Source organism: Pleurodeles waltl, chromosome 2_2 (genome assembly GCF_031143425.1).
Source record: "Pleurodeles waltl isolate 20211129_DDA chromosome 2_2, aPleWal1.hap1.20221129, whole genome shotgun sequence".
Taxonomy (NCBI): domain Eukaryota; kingdom Metazoa; phylum Chordata; class Amphibia; order Caudata; family Salamandridae; genus Pleurodeles; species Pleurodeles waltl.
This window is the reverse complement of record NC_090439.1, coordinates 660,005,163-660,022,833: the sequence shown is the minus strand read 5'-3', so window position 1 is coordinate 660,022,833 and position 17,671 is coordinate 660,005,163. Positions and strand designations below refer to the sequence as shown.

Here is a 17,671-nt window from a genome sequence, read left to right as displayed (position 1 = left end):
GCCAATGTCTGAGGCCGGCACCACACGGGTTTCGGCATGTTGACAAAAGCGTCAATGTTTGAACATTTCTTATCACTGGCAGGCCTTTACCAGGTGGCGATGTGGTGCAGTGCACTGTTGAGGGACAGTCAGTCATTGAAGGCCCATTTAATAAAATAAAAAAATACGTAGGGGTTTTAGACACATTTTTAACATTGTTTGTGGTTCATCTGTGACTCAGAGGGTGATGACTGAACACTCATTCAATTGAGAAACTTTATACGTTTGTTTTAACACATTTCTGGTCTCCCCCAAAAGTGAATTTAGAAAAAATTGTGTTTTTCCTACCTCAATAGGAAAGTGCAGATGACGAGATATTAGCCTATATGTAGCATTCTTCATCAGGCCCATGGCGATTACCTACATAAGGCACTTCCTATGTATATATCTTTATCCAAAATATTCCGCTCCCATTTTTTTTCTAAAAAATGTTACATTCTTTTAACACTACTGTTTTTCGTTTCTCTCCACAGTTTCACCCCATTTTTACAAGAATCCTCACAATAGGAAACTGGGCCTTTAGTTCTAGCATAAACAAGGGTGAATTGTATATAGAAGCCCCCTTGAAGTGGCAGGAGGGTGGGGTTTTGTTGTTGTACATTGTTTGAGTGGACAGTACCAGATTTTTCTCCTTATTCCCCCCCCCCTCTTTGGTTACTTTCTTGTTTGATATACTCCTGCTTGGAACCAGTGCCACTGCTACTTCACTTTGGGAGAAACATCACTTTGTGCAGAGGCATGATCTGGAGAGCAGCCTGGAAAGGACACATGAAAGAGAAACACCCCTTACTGGTGCTGAGCCCCTCGACAATGGATCCACATCCTTTATCTGGAAAATGTATTTAAAAGTTGGATCCAAACCATGCCACTCTGTTTCAGTCCCATGTCCTTCTTGCCAAGGAAGGTGGTGCTCCACAGAGTGCTCAAAGTGCTTCTTTATAACCAGGGCTAGTTTCTGTCTGACAGCCACTCTTTGGGAGGTAAGGAGATTTCACACCAAGTCTTCACTTTCTACTGGAAGACCGGAGCATGTACCTAAAGAGCCTAGAAGCCTGCCTGTCTGGCGAGAGAGCACAAGCGTGTGTCTGACCCCACACAAGGAGCGACTGGCCAAGAGGAAGAGATTATGTATTCCCAGCACATGAAGCATCCAAAGGAAGAGAGCAAGCAAGAAGTGCTCCATGTAGGAATGGTGTTCCATCAGTTCTTCAGTGTCTCTGAGAATTCCTGAGTGAACTTTACCTTTAACCCTGAATCGGACAAGGCTGCTGCTCCCACAAAGAAGAGAACCAGATTCAAGTGTGGGAGAATGTATTCCACCTCCTGTAATGCCTGAACTGCAACATAACCAAGAACAGCTAAACATGGGGCTTACCCTTGATATGGTGACAGAAGGGCAACCAAGACCACTTCCCTGCTTAAAACGTTTTAACCAAGGGTTGAAAAAGATAACCACAGAGCTGACACGCTAACCAATGAGAAGGCTTTGAGTTATCTTTACCCTTGACTACTCTGTATAGCTGTCAGGAATCCCTGAATCATACTATGTCCACGGGAGCAGAAAAAGCCCCAATGCCCCTTTAGCGGTACCCGGGCTGAAATTCTCAGTAAATTCCAGCTGCTAGTATCAGCAGGGGGAAGGAGGAAGTGGAGATAAAAGAGACTGCCTCCAAGAGTTGGATGCTGCATTTATCGCTTACAAGCTCGTCTGCTGGGTCTTCTCAACTGTGGAAGTTCTATACCATATGGCACCTAAAGTTTGAAACAACATTAAGTTCCTCTGAGACAACGCATATTAACTTTTTACATATTACAACCAAATATGGATGCATATCCATTATTACTCTAAACTTTACCCAAGGGCTTTAAGGCGTTAGCAACTCTCTTGTAATCTGATGCTTGCAAATTCTTGCAGTATAAGTTTGTGCTCTCATATATTGCTTCTTAACATCTCAGCAATTCTATCCTTGATGTAATTATTTTCCGCAGTCATTTATTACATAAGTTCAAGGTTTTTTTTGTTAGATGTGTTTATCCTACTTTGTTTTGGGCATAATATATATATTTATTGTTTTGGTTGTTTTTCACTGACAATACTCCCACTTCTTGAAAAAAGAGGAAAGACGAGTCACACCACCGGAGTCCGTTTCACTTGTTTAATGGCGAAAAAGACAGGAAAAACTAACGTGTTTTGACCGGTCACACAAATGTAGAGTTCACTTTATTTTAAATATGACTCTTGGCGCTTCTCTTACCAGAACCAGATCAACCAGGAAACAAATCTCCTCAAAAGTGGACATCAAGCCTCTTCTCTGGAGGAATATCTGAAGTCTGAAACACTACATTGAACTCTTTCCTCATGCTTGGGAGAGACACACCTCTTTGGATGGAGAATTCAGGGAAATACACGCTTTCTTGGCAAGAGTGAAGATGAGACACTACTCATAATGACCTGGCACAGGCTCAACTAGGCAAAAGGTTTCTTGACCACATAATCTCTCTCAGGAAAATGCTATCAGAGAGAGCACAATATTGAGACGCTACCTCATGGTTCAGAATACCGTTGACGTGTGCCACCCTCTCCTCGCGCAGGCACGTCTAGGCTTCAGACTCTGGCGTGAAACAAATAAGCTACACTGCTGATCCTCATCTATTTCCTTAGTGTAAACAATCGTGGAATTTCTCACCCCAATATTTTTGCAGTGATTTTAGCAGTTGTTTGACAAGTTTGTTGGATATAAATCGGCCATGTGTCTAGTGTGGATATTTTTTTAACCCTGGCAATTATAAAATAAAAAATAATAAAAAAATAAAATAAAAAAAAAACAATTTTTTTCCATGCTTCAGCTTTGCAGAACAAATTACAGCTGCTACGATCTTAACAGTAGCGTTGAAACTGAAGAGTTTGAAACTCAACCATAGTAGGATGGAGAGGCGTGTCGTGGAAAAGGTTTCTGGTGGGAGCAGATATAAGGCTAAGGCACACTGTTGGGGGGTGTGGGGTGATCTAGGGTCTAAGTGAAGGATTCCAAGGATTGGTTGTATCATAAAGAGAATCTATTCACCAGAAGAAGAGCCACATGTATAGAATACCTAGAGGAGACACAGCAACCAAAATCATGGTGAGAGGGAGGATGGTACATCTCTCCAAAACAAATGTGTTCTTTCCAAACAAGGCTGGTGCTACAAAGATGAGGAAAAGGCAACATATTTAAGGCATTAACTAAATTTGCTTGTTTTCAGTGGGTGAAAATTAAATGAAGTCGGACTCCTCCCAGTGCATAAATGCTGCGCTGTACGTGTGCCCATGCTCGTGCCAACCCATTGGCCACATCCTGCTCCCTGTTGCTCCGTGTTCTCTGCCAACAGCCAGCGTCCTGTGGTGCCCAAAGTGCTGCGCCACTGGTTCTCAGCGCTGCTGGAGCTAACTTTGCCCTTCGTGCTGTGGCCAGTTGGACTGGCCGCTTATTGCCACCATCCGCCGCAGCCAATTGCTTCAACACAAAAAGGTGTGCTGCCAGCAGGAGCCCCTAACCTAGTGGCAGGCTACTGAATTGTGCCTCATAGCTCACACAGCAAGGGGCTGGTTTGATTAACTGAGAGGAATACTAGACTTCACTGTTACCAGACTACATCTGTAATAAAGACACTGGCGTGCATTAAAGAGCATACTCTTGGAGCTGCAGCCACCAGGAAAACAACAGTAAAGGGTGGGGCAGCAGCACAGTAACACAGTTAACATCACTGCAAGCAGGAGGAGGAGATAGGCCAATTCTTTGTAAAAGTGTTGTACTTTCTTTTTTTAATGTTTTCTTTTCCAAAACGTTTGAAATCTCTGACGAGTGTCTCCAGGGATGCCTCCACCAAGGAGAAAAGCATCAAACCCCTGCCAAATCTAAAAAGCAAAAAAAAAAAAATGAAGTCAGAAACACTCTTGTCCCCGAGTTTATCTCATCATGAGGTCAGGATAGGGCGAGTTACTTTGGTCAAGATTATTCTCCCTTACTCGAAAATGTGCAACCCTCAGCAAAATCCCCAGCAGCTTTGATTAAGGACCTTGTGGGGAAACACTTCAAGTCCATAGCGGTACATGCATGTTCCCTTAAAGGTGGGGAAAGTGGCATCCCCATCAGGTGGACCTCGGGAGATACTGGATCCCAGTGTAGAAAAGTACCCTCTTTTTGGCATGGTACCCCCAATTTCTGCCTGATGTCAGTGTGTCTGACTGTATTACTGGAGTCTTGCTAACCAGGACCCCAGTGCTTGTGCTCTCTCTCCTCTCAAATTTGTTACTACATACTGGCAACCCAGTATTTCATCCCAAATTGGCATACTGGTGCCCCTTATAAGTCCCTAGTATATGGTACGTATGTATCCACGGCATTGGGATTCCAGAGGATTCCCATGGGTTGCAGAATTACTTTTGCCATGCATAGGAGCCCATGCAAAGGCTTCTGCAGGACTGCCATTGCAGCTCGAGTGAAATGGTGAAAGCACCCTTTCACAGCCTTTCACTGCACCAGGTCACTTATAAGTGACCTACATGTCAGACCTTCCAACCCGGATGGCTGGGTGCTAAGTATCTGTGTGTGAGGGCACCCCTGCACTAGCAGGACCAGGACCATTTTCATGGACTTCGTGAGTGCAGGGATGCCATTTTACACGTGCACTGGACATAGGTCGATATCTATGTCCAGCTTCACAATTGTAACTCCGAATATGGCCATGTAAGGTATCTAACACTTGGGAATTATACCCCAATACTGATTCCAGTATTGGTTTTACAATTTCATGGACTCTAGGGGCTCTACAGTGGACCCCCAGTACTGCCATACCAGCCTTCTGAGGTTTTTCAGGCAGCCCCGGCTGCTGCCACCTTGCAGACAGGTTTATGCCCTCCTGTTGCTCAAGCAGCTCGAGCCCAGGAAGGCAGAACAAAGCATTTCCTTTGGGAGAGGGGTATTACACCCTCTACCTTTGGAAATAGGTATTACAAGTACGGGAGGGTCAGCCTCCCAGAGCTTCTGGAAAAGCTTTAAAGGGCACAAGTGGTGCCCTCCTTCCTTAATCCAGTCTACACTGGTTCAGGGACCCCCAGTCCCTTCTCTGGCGCAAATCTGGACAAAGTAAAGGAGAGTGACCACTCGCCTGTCCATCACTACCCCAGGGGTGGTGCCCAGAGCTCCTCCAGAGTGTCCCTGGGTTTTGCCATCTTGGATTCCAAGGTGGTGGGGCACTCGGGAGCATCTGAGTGGCCAGTGCCAGCAGGTGATGTCAGAGACCTCCCCTGATAGGTGCTTACCTGTGGTGTAGATGACCAATACCCCTTTCAGGGCTATTTAGGGTCTCTCTCCTTGGTGTTTCCACAGGCTCGGATTGCAAGACTCCAGTAGGAATCCTCTGCATCCTTTACTTCATCTTCTACCAACGGGACTGCATCTGGACCTTCCAGGAACTCTACAAACTGCAACAAAAAAGCAAAGACGACTTCTGCAACATTATATCTTAAGCTCCTGCCGGCAACTGCAACTGTTTCCAGTTAGTGCATCCTTCGAGGAATGCCCATCTTCAGCCTGCATCAGAAGAAGCGAAGGAATCTCCCTTGAAGTGAAGGAGTCACTTCCCTGCTTCTCCAGGCACCCCTCTGCAGACGGTGGCATGGGTCCCTCTCTTGACAACGAGCATGGATCCAGCAACATGGGTGGTGGACTAAAGTAACCCTGACAGTCCCAAGGTCCAACTGTCCAACTTTAGTGGAGGTAAGAGCTAGCCTCCCCATGCAAGACAGTATCCTCGTGCACCGCGTGACTTGCAGTTGCCAAGCATTGTGTGCGACCTTCCACGAAGTTCTTCGTGCACAGCACAGCTTAGGCCCCCAGCACACCATCCTGTGACGCACAGCTTCCAGAGTGGTTTTACGGAGGCGTGGGATCACTTTGTGCCGTGATGCATGGGCCTCCATTTTTTGTCCCTGTGCTGTGGGACACCTGTGTGCACTGCCTGGTCTTCTGAGGGCTCTCCGAGTTGCTGAGAGCCCCCTCTGTCTCCCCATCCTGGGTAGAGGCCACCAGGTGCCTCCTGATCCCAAGCAGCGCCATTTTCCACTAACCAAGTGCTTTGGGTGTGCCAAGGCTTGTTGGCGGAATCCAGCGAATCATCCATCCGGCATGGGACATCTTCTGCACCAACCAGGAACCCGCATCTGTCTTCTTGGGTGCATAACTGACTTTGTCTTCTCACTGGTGTTTCCATTTTTGCACCTTCATCCGGGTTAGCAGGGGTTCCAGTTCTCCCTGGACTCCTCAGTGCTTCTTGGACTTGGTCCCCTTCTTCCACAGGTCTTCAGGTCCAGGAATCCTTGTTGGTGTCTTGCAGTCTCTTCTGGTTCTTGCATTATCTTCTATCACTACTTCTTGTGTGTTTTAGAAAACTTACTGTGATTTACTCCTGTTTTCATGGGTTTTGGGGGGTTCTATTACTTACCTTTAGTGTTTTCTTACACTAGCAGTGCCCCTCTACACAGTACACTTGCCCAGGTGGGAAACCAACTTTCGCATTCCACTATTTTAGTATATGGTTTGTGTTCCCCATAGGCCCATTGCAACCTATTGTGATTTTCACTATTTACATTGTTTTCTAACTGTTTTTACAGCTATTTTTGCATTCTAATGTATATACTGGTTATATTACTTACCTCCTAAGGCAGTATAGTCTCTAAGGTATTTTGGCATAGTGTCACTAAAAATAAAGTACCTTTATTTTTGTAACACTGAGTATTTTCTTTCATGTGTGTGAGTTCTGTGTGACTACAGTGGTATTGTAAGAGCTTTGCATGTCTCCTAGATAAGCGTTGGCTGCTCAGCTACAGCTACCCCTAGACAACCTGGCTGCTAGACACTGACTACATTTCACTAATAAGGGATAACAGGACATGGTATAAGGTGTAAGTACCTTAGGTACCCACTACAAAACTGGCCAGCCTCCCACACCCAGGAAAAGGAGGCTTTGGACTTGTTAGAAAATCCTGAGATGTTGCACCCCTGTCTTTCCACTTCCCTGCCTGTTTCATTCACTGTACACAACTCAACTTTGCAAGCTCAGGAGAGCAGTCTGGTGCAGGGGGGGTAACGAGGGAACAAAAGAAGTATCAAAATACCCGATAATGGACAGCCCAGAAGAACAGCGTCTGCTACGTCTGCGTTGGGAGGCGTGTCTCTTCATGGTGGAGTACTAGGGACATTGGTAACTTCTGCAGCAAATATGGAGTCTCGATTGACTGGTACTTCTCCTATGTTAAACGTTCGCCTTCCAACGTAGACAACATTGCATGGACTATTCGAATCGTCCCTCGCTACAAGCGAGCTCTTGAGAGTGGAGGCTGGTATACTTAGTGAGATTCTTTGTGAGTTAAGGTCAATTGATTCTTGCATTCCTACACTCGTAAGGCCAACAGCATCCTAATATATGGAATTTGATGAAGAGGCTCCAGCACAAAGGTGGGGGGGGGGTGATCGGGGAACTGTAAGTATCAAGGTGGTCAATTCTGGTAAAAAGGTGGTACCATGGGTGGATCAGAAACTGGGGCTTGTGGCGCTGTAATGGCAGGAAAGGTATCAGGACAGATAAAAACCTAAGTAACACCCTGAGAATTCTAAGTGAAGGCTTAGATAAATTATGCAAACCCAAAAAGAACCAAGCGGAAAATAGGAGAGTAATTCAAGGGGATATGTGTGTGAGGAAAAGATCCAAGAGGTTGGTAAAGGAGGCCCCCGCTATATCAGTTAAATTCCAGGAACCTACAAAGAGGAATTAGTAACCCACTTAACAAGAAGGGAAGAAAGGGGACTTCAGGATCAGTGAATGTACTTAAGGATCTGGGAGAAACGCCACTCCGCAGATAGGTAAGATTAGGAACTACCAAGATTCTATAACAAGTAGACAACCTGATTATGACTGGGATCTAGAGCACACTCAGGGGCTCTGTAGGGATCATAGAGCAAAGTATGTATTAAGATGTGACATGTAAGGGGAAGAAAGCAAGTAAATTGAAGCCGTTGAACAGGTCAAGCTTTTTAAAGGTATTCTCAACCTGTAAGGCACTGGATGTGGTGATGACAAGGGACATAGAGCAAGTAGCCTTCAGAGGATCTGTAGTAGGGAGAGAAATCATGAAAGTTAGTTTTAGTTCCCCAGTATTCGCTGGCCTGGTAATGAAGGCCAGAGATGAGCTCACTTAATTAGGTATAAGAATCGTGCCCATAGTAGAAGTAGAGACACCCCAATTAGTGTTGCCTCTATTATTTAATCATGCTGGCCTCAATCTGGAACAGCTACAGATGGTAGCTGGCGCGGAAGTGAAACAGCCCCTCTCCCACTTGTTGTGCTATAACCATGGTACTCTTACGGTGACTATTACAGCCCAATTAAGTGATGGAGTGGTAGATTCAATACCCCTGCACAATAGATTTGTTAGTCTAAGTATGGATAGGGAGAGTGTCTCCTCCTCGGGGGAAAGGAGGTCAGGTGGATTAGGTAATTGCCACAAACACCAACTTGGAAGTTTTTTCCTGAAATGTATATGGGCTAGAAAACCTATATAGAACTATAGATCTTATCAAGATCTGGGAGGAGAATGAAGTAACCTGCTTTCAGAAGACCTGGTTAGCAGGGAAACAAACCCATGGAAGTGTGTTTATGCAATTTGTGAAATGGGGAACAAAAGTGGTGTCAGGGCACTTAGAAGGTGGGCTGATGACCTTGGTACCACTAAATGTAGCTAAAGAGCAAGAGTCATACCGACAAGTAGTGACTGGCTCCTGGCTTGCCTCCTTGACTTGTACTATGGTTTCCACTGTTTCAATAGTTAATTAATTGTCAATGTCTAGCTAAATCAATGTGAGCTCCGAAAGGAAATGTGGGAGGGCGGAATTGTTAACTCGAGGGTATCACAGTTATAGCCCACTAAGCAGGAGAGGTGCTGCTTTACTTCTGCACCAGTTACCATATTTAGTTGTGCCAGACTGAGGCTAGAAGACTGACCAATAGATTTGAGAGCTCTTACAGAGCTTCCGGGGGCCCGTCCAATTTTAATAGGAGATTTTAATCATCGGTTAACCCCAGCCCAGGTCAGTGGTCGCAAAATGCTAGAGAGCTATGGAATACCAAATAATTATCCCAAAGCACACTCAAACAAAGTATGATTTGTAACTAATAAGATTTCTATCAGAGTTAGGTTTTGTTACCCTAAATGGACAGCTTAGGGGAGATATCCTGGCAGCCGAAAAGTTTCTGTATGGCAATCAGAGCTGTCCTATTGATTATACCTTTATACAGCCAGGTTTTTTCTGTTTTACTAGCTTAGAGGTGTTAAGAATAAGAGGCATTGAACACTAGGCCTTACTAAATGGCTCTACTTGCTGCCTCATACAAAACTGAGCAGGTGACCCTGATGGAAGTATCTTAACCTAAACGTTAATCCACAAGAATTAATGAAAGATACTGTACCTCCTAATGCAATACCAAGTTACCAATGATCTGGGGCTGACTGGGGAACTGGACCTTAAAACAATAGACTGGTACTCTGAAATGATTGACCCCCTAGATAGGATGTGTAATTATGAGGCCAAAAAAGGTAAGCCCATTGGGTTATACCAGACCTAGTTTGATAATGAGTGCTTAACAGCTAGGAAGAAGTTGAGGAAAACATGAATGGTGAAGCGCTTCTTAAGGGCGTTCATTGGGAAAGATGGTTATAACTGTATAAGAAAGGAGTATAATGCACTGATCAACGCTAAGAAGCAGGCTTACTATTAAATTGGGACCTTATGATTTGCACGCTTGGATAAGGGTATAAAAAAATTCTAGACATTAGTTCAGAGAGGGTGCACAATGTCGGATCCCGGTAAGGTGCACGGTTCCAGAAAATACTTGGGTCACTTACTTCAGCAATATTTACAAAGCTGGAGAGGTAACCATGAGAGGAACCTGGCCTAAAATAGGGAAGAAGTCCTTAGATACTTTCTCAGTACAATCTCTAAAAGAACTGATAGCCTCCCTAAATTTAACCAAGGCAGGTGGACTAGATTATCTTCTGGCAATCGCAATAAAATCTAATCCTAAACGGAGGGCAACTTCTTATCAGAAGTTTTTGAATCTCTACCAAGAACAGGCATATTTCCGCCAAACTGGAAAGGTGCAATTATCAAACTTTTACATAAAAAGGGAGACAAATGACCCGTGCAATTTCCGTTTGATAAGCCTCCTTGACGTAGGTGGAAAATTGTACTCAAATGTATCCTTATCTCTCTCAAGAACTGGATCGAGGATATTAATACTGTGCCTATGGAACAATGCGGCTTCAAGCAAGGGCATTTAACTGTTGATCACTGTTTCAGCTTGTGGGATCTGGGGCAAAAAGCGATGGAAACAATAGGGAATTTGTTTTGTTGATTTTTGCTCAGCCTTTGATTTAGTAGGTCGTATTATCTTGTGGGGAAACTACAACAACTGGCAATTCCCACTGGCTTATTAGCAATACTTCAGGAACTACATTCACAGAACTGGGTCCAAGATGAGTTTGGCCTAAATGGGGCCTTATCCAAAAGAATTGGGCTGAGGCAGGGCTGTCTACTGGCCCCCACATTGTTTTCTTTGTTTCTCGCAGACCTCCCTAAAGCCCTTGCTACCACCAATTCCTTCCTGCCGAAAATGGAGGTGTAGACACATTCCATGCTTCCTTTACGGAGATGATTTGACCATTTTAGACATGACTCAGGTAGGCCTACAGAGGAAATTGCATAGATTTAACATCTATTGTGAGGGCAATAAATGTACGATTAACCTAGAAAAATATGATGAACCTGGGAAAAATACTAAACTGTTTACTTGGTTATTGGCTAATAGGAAGGCGGAAGTGGTAACGTCTTACAAATATTTCGCAATGATATTTACTAAAAAAAAAATTAACTGGCTCTACATAAAGAAACTGTGGAAATACATGCAGCTTCCACTATAGGAGGACTGATGCGTTTCAAGAGCACTTTCAGTGGTCCATCAAGGACCTTGCATCTAACTGCCTATAATGCGATGGTCCCCTCCCAATGCCTTTATGGGGCTGAGTTACTGTCTTTATGCATGGAGGCAAGTTGGGAGAAGTGTGAGGGCAAATGTTTGAAAAAATTGTTATGTCTGCCTAAAAGTGCAATGGGCCTGGCGATAAGATTGGAAAGGGATCTGTGGGCTCGAAATTTCCTGGCCTACAAATCTACCCTGTGATTCTGTGATAAACTTGGGTACTCTGAGGTCCAAAAGGTATTGCTCCTCTGTGAAAAGGAAATTGTGAGGAGTGAGCTAAGATTTGGCGGTGCAGGCCAGGAATAGATTTGTAAAAATTACTGTGGCTTTACAAATGGAAAACTTTAAGCTGAGAGGGGCCTCCCACCTTTCAAAAGGTGAATTGAAAGAGGCATACAGAAAAGTGTCAAGGCTGTCTGACTTAAAACGCCCAGTAACGCCGATTACTTTTAAAATTCTGTGACGCTTTGAATGTTCGGGATCTAAGGCCTGAGAAGTTTAATGTACTTTTGCATACTGAGAATTACTGCACGTGTGCACTAGGATTTTGAAATGTTAATATTCATTTTTTATTAGATTGTTTACATTTTTATAGGTTATGCTGTGTGATTATAAAACCGCTTTTATAAAATATAATATTTCTCATCGTAATGAAGCACTTGCACTTTTAGCGATCATGGAATTCTTGTATGTTACATGTGCCCTCACAAAGTTTTTAAGAACAAGCTTGGGTTAGTAATACCTGATTACAAATTTCTGTATGGTTGGTTTATTAGCTGAAGCCATATATAATGAATTGGATAGTAGAAGTACACAGTGATGTATGAGGACCTTAGCTTGGCTGTGTAGAGCAGACTTTGTAGGGTTCTTTGGAATAGGAAGGGTGGGGAGGGAGGCAGAGGGGAGTCTTATTTTTTTATATGTAAGTATATATGTGTTTTAAAGACTTGTCTAAACTTTAATAAACTAAAATTGAAAATGTAATGAAGAATACGAAAGTGAGAATAGCAACGTATATAGGCATTAACTGGTGACACTGAAGTACAACTAAATGCCCTTGTTTTCAGAGTATATGGGCGCTCTGCTAGACACATTTGTATTTTGACTGGAATGCCAAAAACCCTTGCCTAGTTCCTGGATACAAACTCCTGCCTCAAAAGGCATAAATGCCGAGCATTGCCTGCTGAGCGAACCTGTGACTGTGTTACAGAGCTCTAGAATGAATTTAAAACGGTTGTGTGAAGCTAAATAAAACAAGGCAATACATGCATAAAAAGACACTGGGATGTTATTTTAAAACTTTATAGAATTTGTAGTTTTCAAAATCTTTCATGGGGAAACATACAAAATGTGTGTTTGGGGAGAAGATTAGACACATGACTTACACTGTCTTGTTAATCACTGATTATGTATATACCATACCAAAAGAACATGTAACTAAAATTAGAACAATAAGGGTCAAGAATCATACAGTTCACAGCCATGAAATTAGCTATAAGCATGGGATGAGATAAGCTTTTCATTTTTTGAAGAAACAACTAGCAAGGTTTTTTTTCCTTAATCCATGTAGAGGACCAGAACCCTTGGCTCATGAAGACCAAACTCCCTCTTTGTAAACATGTGCACAAAGTTCAGCAGCAGAGAGCTCTAACTGAAGGCTAATTACTTGCATCAAGTCACTGTAGGGCAATCAAATTGCCGTCATAAAAAACCATGACCTAATGAAGTGCAAGACTTGGAAGCATCCATGTCCACGTTAATGTGACTTCCCAAATTCTGCATGGGGTTTAAGTGTGAAGTAAATTATGACCTATGTGAATACTGGCATCAAACCGCCTGCTGAAGCTCGCAAACTGAGAAAAGACAAAGACAAAGAGGTGTCATTTGAAAATAACCGATATGTTCTAGTTTTCTACAGATTACTGGCCTTGGAAAAGTGTCAATTACTCCGGTGTAATTTGTGTAATTGTGTGTCATGGTTGTAGCACAAAGTTTCAGAAAGTATGCCATGAAGCCGCGTCACGTAATAACACCACCTTTGAGGCAAATGATAGCATGGGAGCGCGGAAACAACGCAACCAACCAGATTGCGAGCAGCTGTTATACAGAATAATTGTGTTTTGGCGCTATTTTTTTTTGCCTGAAAAGCATCCGTGTGTCCAATATAAGCATGAGGATACATTTCGCACTACATTACAGCTCTAAGTGGCCGATTTGCATTTCATATAATTAAACATAATTATGCGTAATTTCATTCGTCTCCCAAAATTTCACGTTAATTACACGAAAGCAAATTATGCAGATTTCACACCCCCTACAGATTACTCCACTCGCCTGCAGTCACTTTACCTGTACCTACTTGCATGCGAGTTTCCCCTTCTCAAAACACTTAAGGGCATCTCTGGGTACAAAGTAACAGCACTACCGCAGAACAGTCTTTTCAGCTTGTGATAACATGATAGCCTGAAACACACGTGCATGGAAAAGCTTATGAATCTGTGATCAAAGGCACTATGGAACTGTATCTATCGTGGAATTGCTTTTTACCTGCTGGGGTCTTACAAAGGCTAAAAGAAATACAGTGGACAGGTAACTGACAGAATTAAGAGCAGCGATAATTAATAAGATAAATAGGTGCAAATGAGAGGAACGACGCACATGCACAGGGAGAGCAGCCCGTTTCCACGCCCCTGTACTCAGTTACAGTCTTTGCAAAAACATTGAAGTCAGGGCCACCTTGTTCTGGGAGAGTTCATGGGCTCGGAATTGAAATGAGAAACCTAGCCCGCAGGCTGCCTGAATGCATCAACCCATTAGCAGGACACCCCAGGCATACCACAGCGTCATCGGCCTGTGTTCACAGCCCAGGATCCTGAAGACACACTTTCACAGGTCTTTCCAGCCATGAAACACAATCCACAGTGCCCGGAGGAGGCGACGTGACAGCACGAGGAGGAGGCACAGACAGTGCTGTCCGAGTCACGATACACCGGAGCGTCAGATCACGGCGGCAGGCAGGAGAAGCCTGCAAATTACTCAATGCCCCAAAGGCACAGTGGGTCTCACACAGGTAAGGTACAACCGACTAGGGAATAAACGGTACTGTGACACACGGAAGAGAGCTTCGACTACGCAGTCTGCAGTGTCACGAGAAGGGCAATGGGTAGACTGGAGGGTCTGGCTGTCCAAACCTGCGGCCCGTCTCCATCTAAAAATGTCACTGGATGATTCCGGTTGTGAATTCTCATGGGCACAGCTACATGAATGTCGTTGAAATTGAAAGGGGGAAAATATTGTGGACACAAGTTCTAAAATTGAACTCTTCCTTATTCTTAATTTCTAGCGTTATAGCTCCTTCACTTTCAGAGTTTGAGAGCACTGTTTTGGCCCGGGTGAGTTTTAATTGGCATCTGTTGCTCTGGATAACAAGAAGGGCTGTGCAGTTACCTCTCCTTGTTTCTCCACCCACCTCCCTCCACTATAAACTACTGAGCTACTTGGACAATGGATGAAACAAAGCCATGTTAGCCAATGATGTGCAAAACTTACTGGTTAGTTCAGATGTGCACAGCTAGCTGTTATTTGCTGACCAAGAATGATACTTTCAAAAAATAAAGCCAAACCCATTCCCACTAAGTCACTTCCCTAAGGCCTGTTCAGAAATAAAGTCAAAAAACGACCCCTGAAAGCAGTTTTCAAACATGGTGTGTGTGTATGGGGGGCGGGGGGGATAGTCACAAACTTCCAAGGATTACTCTTGGATGTTTACAGCAGGTCTACATTTAAGGAGACGTGCCTACAGCTAATAATTATGTAAGCTGATTTCCACTAAGTAGAACACATTCATTGGTATAACAGGAGGAAATGTGCATTTGCAGTTAAAAGTTTGCAAATACTATGAAAAAGTATTCCCTACTTATAACACTTTCCACTGGGCAAACCTTAAGATTTTAGGGTGTTTCCTACTCCCTCAGGCCCCTTAAACACAGTGAATTTACAATATTTCGGGAGTGATAAAAAAGGAGAGGCAAAATGCTTGTTAATTCATACAAACTTGCACGTTTGTGGATGTTCCATGCATTTCGCATTACCCAGCTAACACAGTGTCCGTTTTGTTGCAGTCCAAAATCTCTGCAGAGATTTAAGCCTGAGTCATGAAATTAGACAGTTTTGCAAAATACGTATTGCTAGTGATTTTAGAGATACTGCCCATCAATGCACTCCTGCGAGGGTTCAATGCGTATATAAATGAACCGTAATGATCCACATATAAGTCCTCATACACAAGTTTGACATTTTGAACAAACCATGTTGAGCTATATAGTCTGGTGACCTATACCATTCTATGAGCAGGCGCACTCATTCCGAGTGGTGTAGAAGATCTGTGATTTTGGTTTCTCCTAGATGTATTGGATCTGCAGTCCTCATAATATTGCCATTTATGCCAACGTAAATATTTTTGCCCGTGGCACTCTCGACCAACTCCAGACACATGATCTCGAGAGAATTCTGGCAAACGTTGGATTAATAAATTCAAACGGCTCCAAAACACCCTCCTGCAGCGCTTATGCAAAGCACAGTTTGCGCTCTGTCCTTATGAACCGTACAACCTTTTTAATCACTACCTAAAGTCACGTTTCCTCCCCGCTTCCTAACATTAGGGTAGCCTCATCTTGCAAATCCTTACCGGAAATCAGGACCACTGACAAGCCTGAAAACATAAACTTTCAAATCTGGGAAAGTACTACATCTGTCTACCAAAACAAATTAGAATCACTTAACAGAAAACATTGAAGCTTGGCAACTGAAACAATAAAAAACTGGTAGCAATTGCATCAGCAGTTGCACTACATTGTGTGGCAGATTAATTTACATGCATAGAATAGAGCTGTATACCCCCGAACAGGTCCCCTTTTAATCAAACCTTGGAGCTAGAAGCACAACATAAACCGACGGTCCTAAGGCGCTAAACCAATCACCGTAAAACCATAATAAAAAGCTGGAAACTGTATGAGACAGCAGGAGTCTGGAAACATAATTTCAGGAAGACAGCGAAAAGGGAATATTCACTTGTATTTCGCAACGCGCGGAATCGTTGTTCATTCTCAAAAACGTTTCACCTCCTTCGAGGTAGGGCAAGGTATTTCTGAAGATAGTGATTTGCCTTTCCTGTAATTATGTGAGTGCTTGTGTGTGACCACAATAAACAACAAATAGGCTATCAATCAAAACGACTTGGGATGCGCGTTAAAACCAATCACTACCTCATACCTCTCCAGCAATCCCTACTTGCCTTTAGCCATCTGTAAGTTTCAATGGGAAAACGCTCTAAATGTATAGCAGTTTACACATTTCTTACGAGACGGACGTGTGAATAGATGTCTATAAGTGACGTTTCCTAACTGAGAAGGTTCTGCTTAGGCAAAGGACCATGCGTTGCGCTCGCATGGGGTAGCCTGTCTCGCAGCCGGCTCGAGGAGGGGCAACGCTCCGAGGCAATGCCACCTGAGGGCTGAGGCTCGACCAACAGGCACCGTTCAACAAGTATCGAGGGCCTCTGGCACTGCCGGGGGACACTGCGCATGTCTGTGTGTGGCCCCCGGGGCGCGTGCAGTCGTGACTTTGTAGCTCACTCTCACCCATCACCCACCTTCCCAGAGAGCGGTTTACCTCACCTCCGCGGCCACGAAGCGAGCGCTGAACACAATAGGGTTCCGGGGAAGTGCAACAGAGACTCCGCGCCAGCTGCGGAGGACTGGAGCCCCCTCCTGCGGACTCTGTGCCCCGTCTCAGGCTCGCTACCCCCCGCCTGCAGGAGGAGGTTCGGCGCGGATAGTTCTGCAGCCTAGCTGGGAGCCGGGGCCTGCCTTCACCCGCCTCGTCCCCTCCAGCGGTGCTCCCCGCGGCGGCTTCCCCGGCGCCGGCCTCCGCAGGCTGCAACGGTTCGCTGGCCGCTCTGTGGGCGGCGCCTGCTGCATTACATCAGGGTACGCTCATGTGGCAGACGGTTCCTGCTGTTGTTGGAACCGGGCTTTCGCTGGCCGAGAAAGTGCAAATCAACAGAGGCTTCAAGAAAAAAAACCGTAGTGAAATCTGACGAGCTGTGGAATGTTTCAATGCAACAGTTTGCTGCCGAAATGTCATAAAATAACTCAGAAATGAGCATTTGGCAGCTCGATTTGTTGGTTTACAGCTGCTTTGTGTTCCAACCGCTTTTCTTTTGTTGCAGGCAGTGATGCCGTCATTGTTAAACATAGAAATGCGAATGCGTTGTGCACGGCTATTTTACATATATTTGTATTGATATTCGTGATAAGAATAAAACACAGCGAGCATATCTCACGTCATTCTTGCACATGGGAAAAAATATTCAGGGGTCCCATTAATTGGAGGTCAAGGTAAGGCAGCTTGAAAGGGGGTGCAGTCACGAAAAGTGGAGTCTGACAGTCCATTTAAAAAAAAAAAAAAATTCTGCTTAAAGACACTGGCAACAAAGACGTATACAACAGTAAATCTGTTTTTACTTATTTGTAGAGGTATGTGAGCAAAACGTTTATAG

General features: G+C 44.2%; 1 protein-coding gene across 4 annotated transcripts in view; it reads right to left on the bottom strand.

Annotated features, from left to right (window-relative positions):
- The window catches only part of FAM110B (family with sequence similarity 110 member B), a 424,184-nt gene extending 406,810 nt beyond the window's left edge, over positions 1-17,374 (bottom strand). Inside the window, exon 1 of one of the 4 annotated variants that reach the window (XM_069220219.1) lies at positions 16,788-17,374. The gene's annotated coding sequence lies outside the window, so the exon portion shown is untranslated. Of the gene's footprint in view, positions 1-16,762 lie in introns of all 4 variants that reach the window. The other 3 variants (XM_069220220.1, XM_069220215.1, XM_069220216.1) reach the window with 3 other exon arrangements.
- Positions 17,375-17,671: the final 297 nt, after the last annotated feature.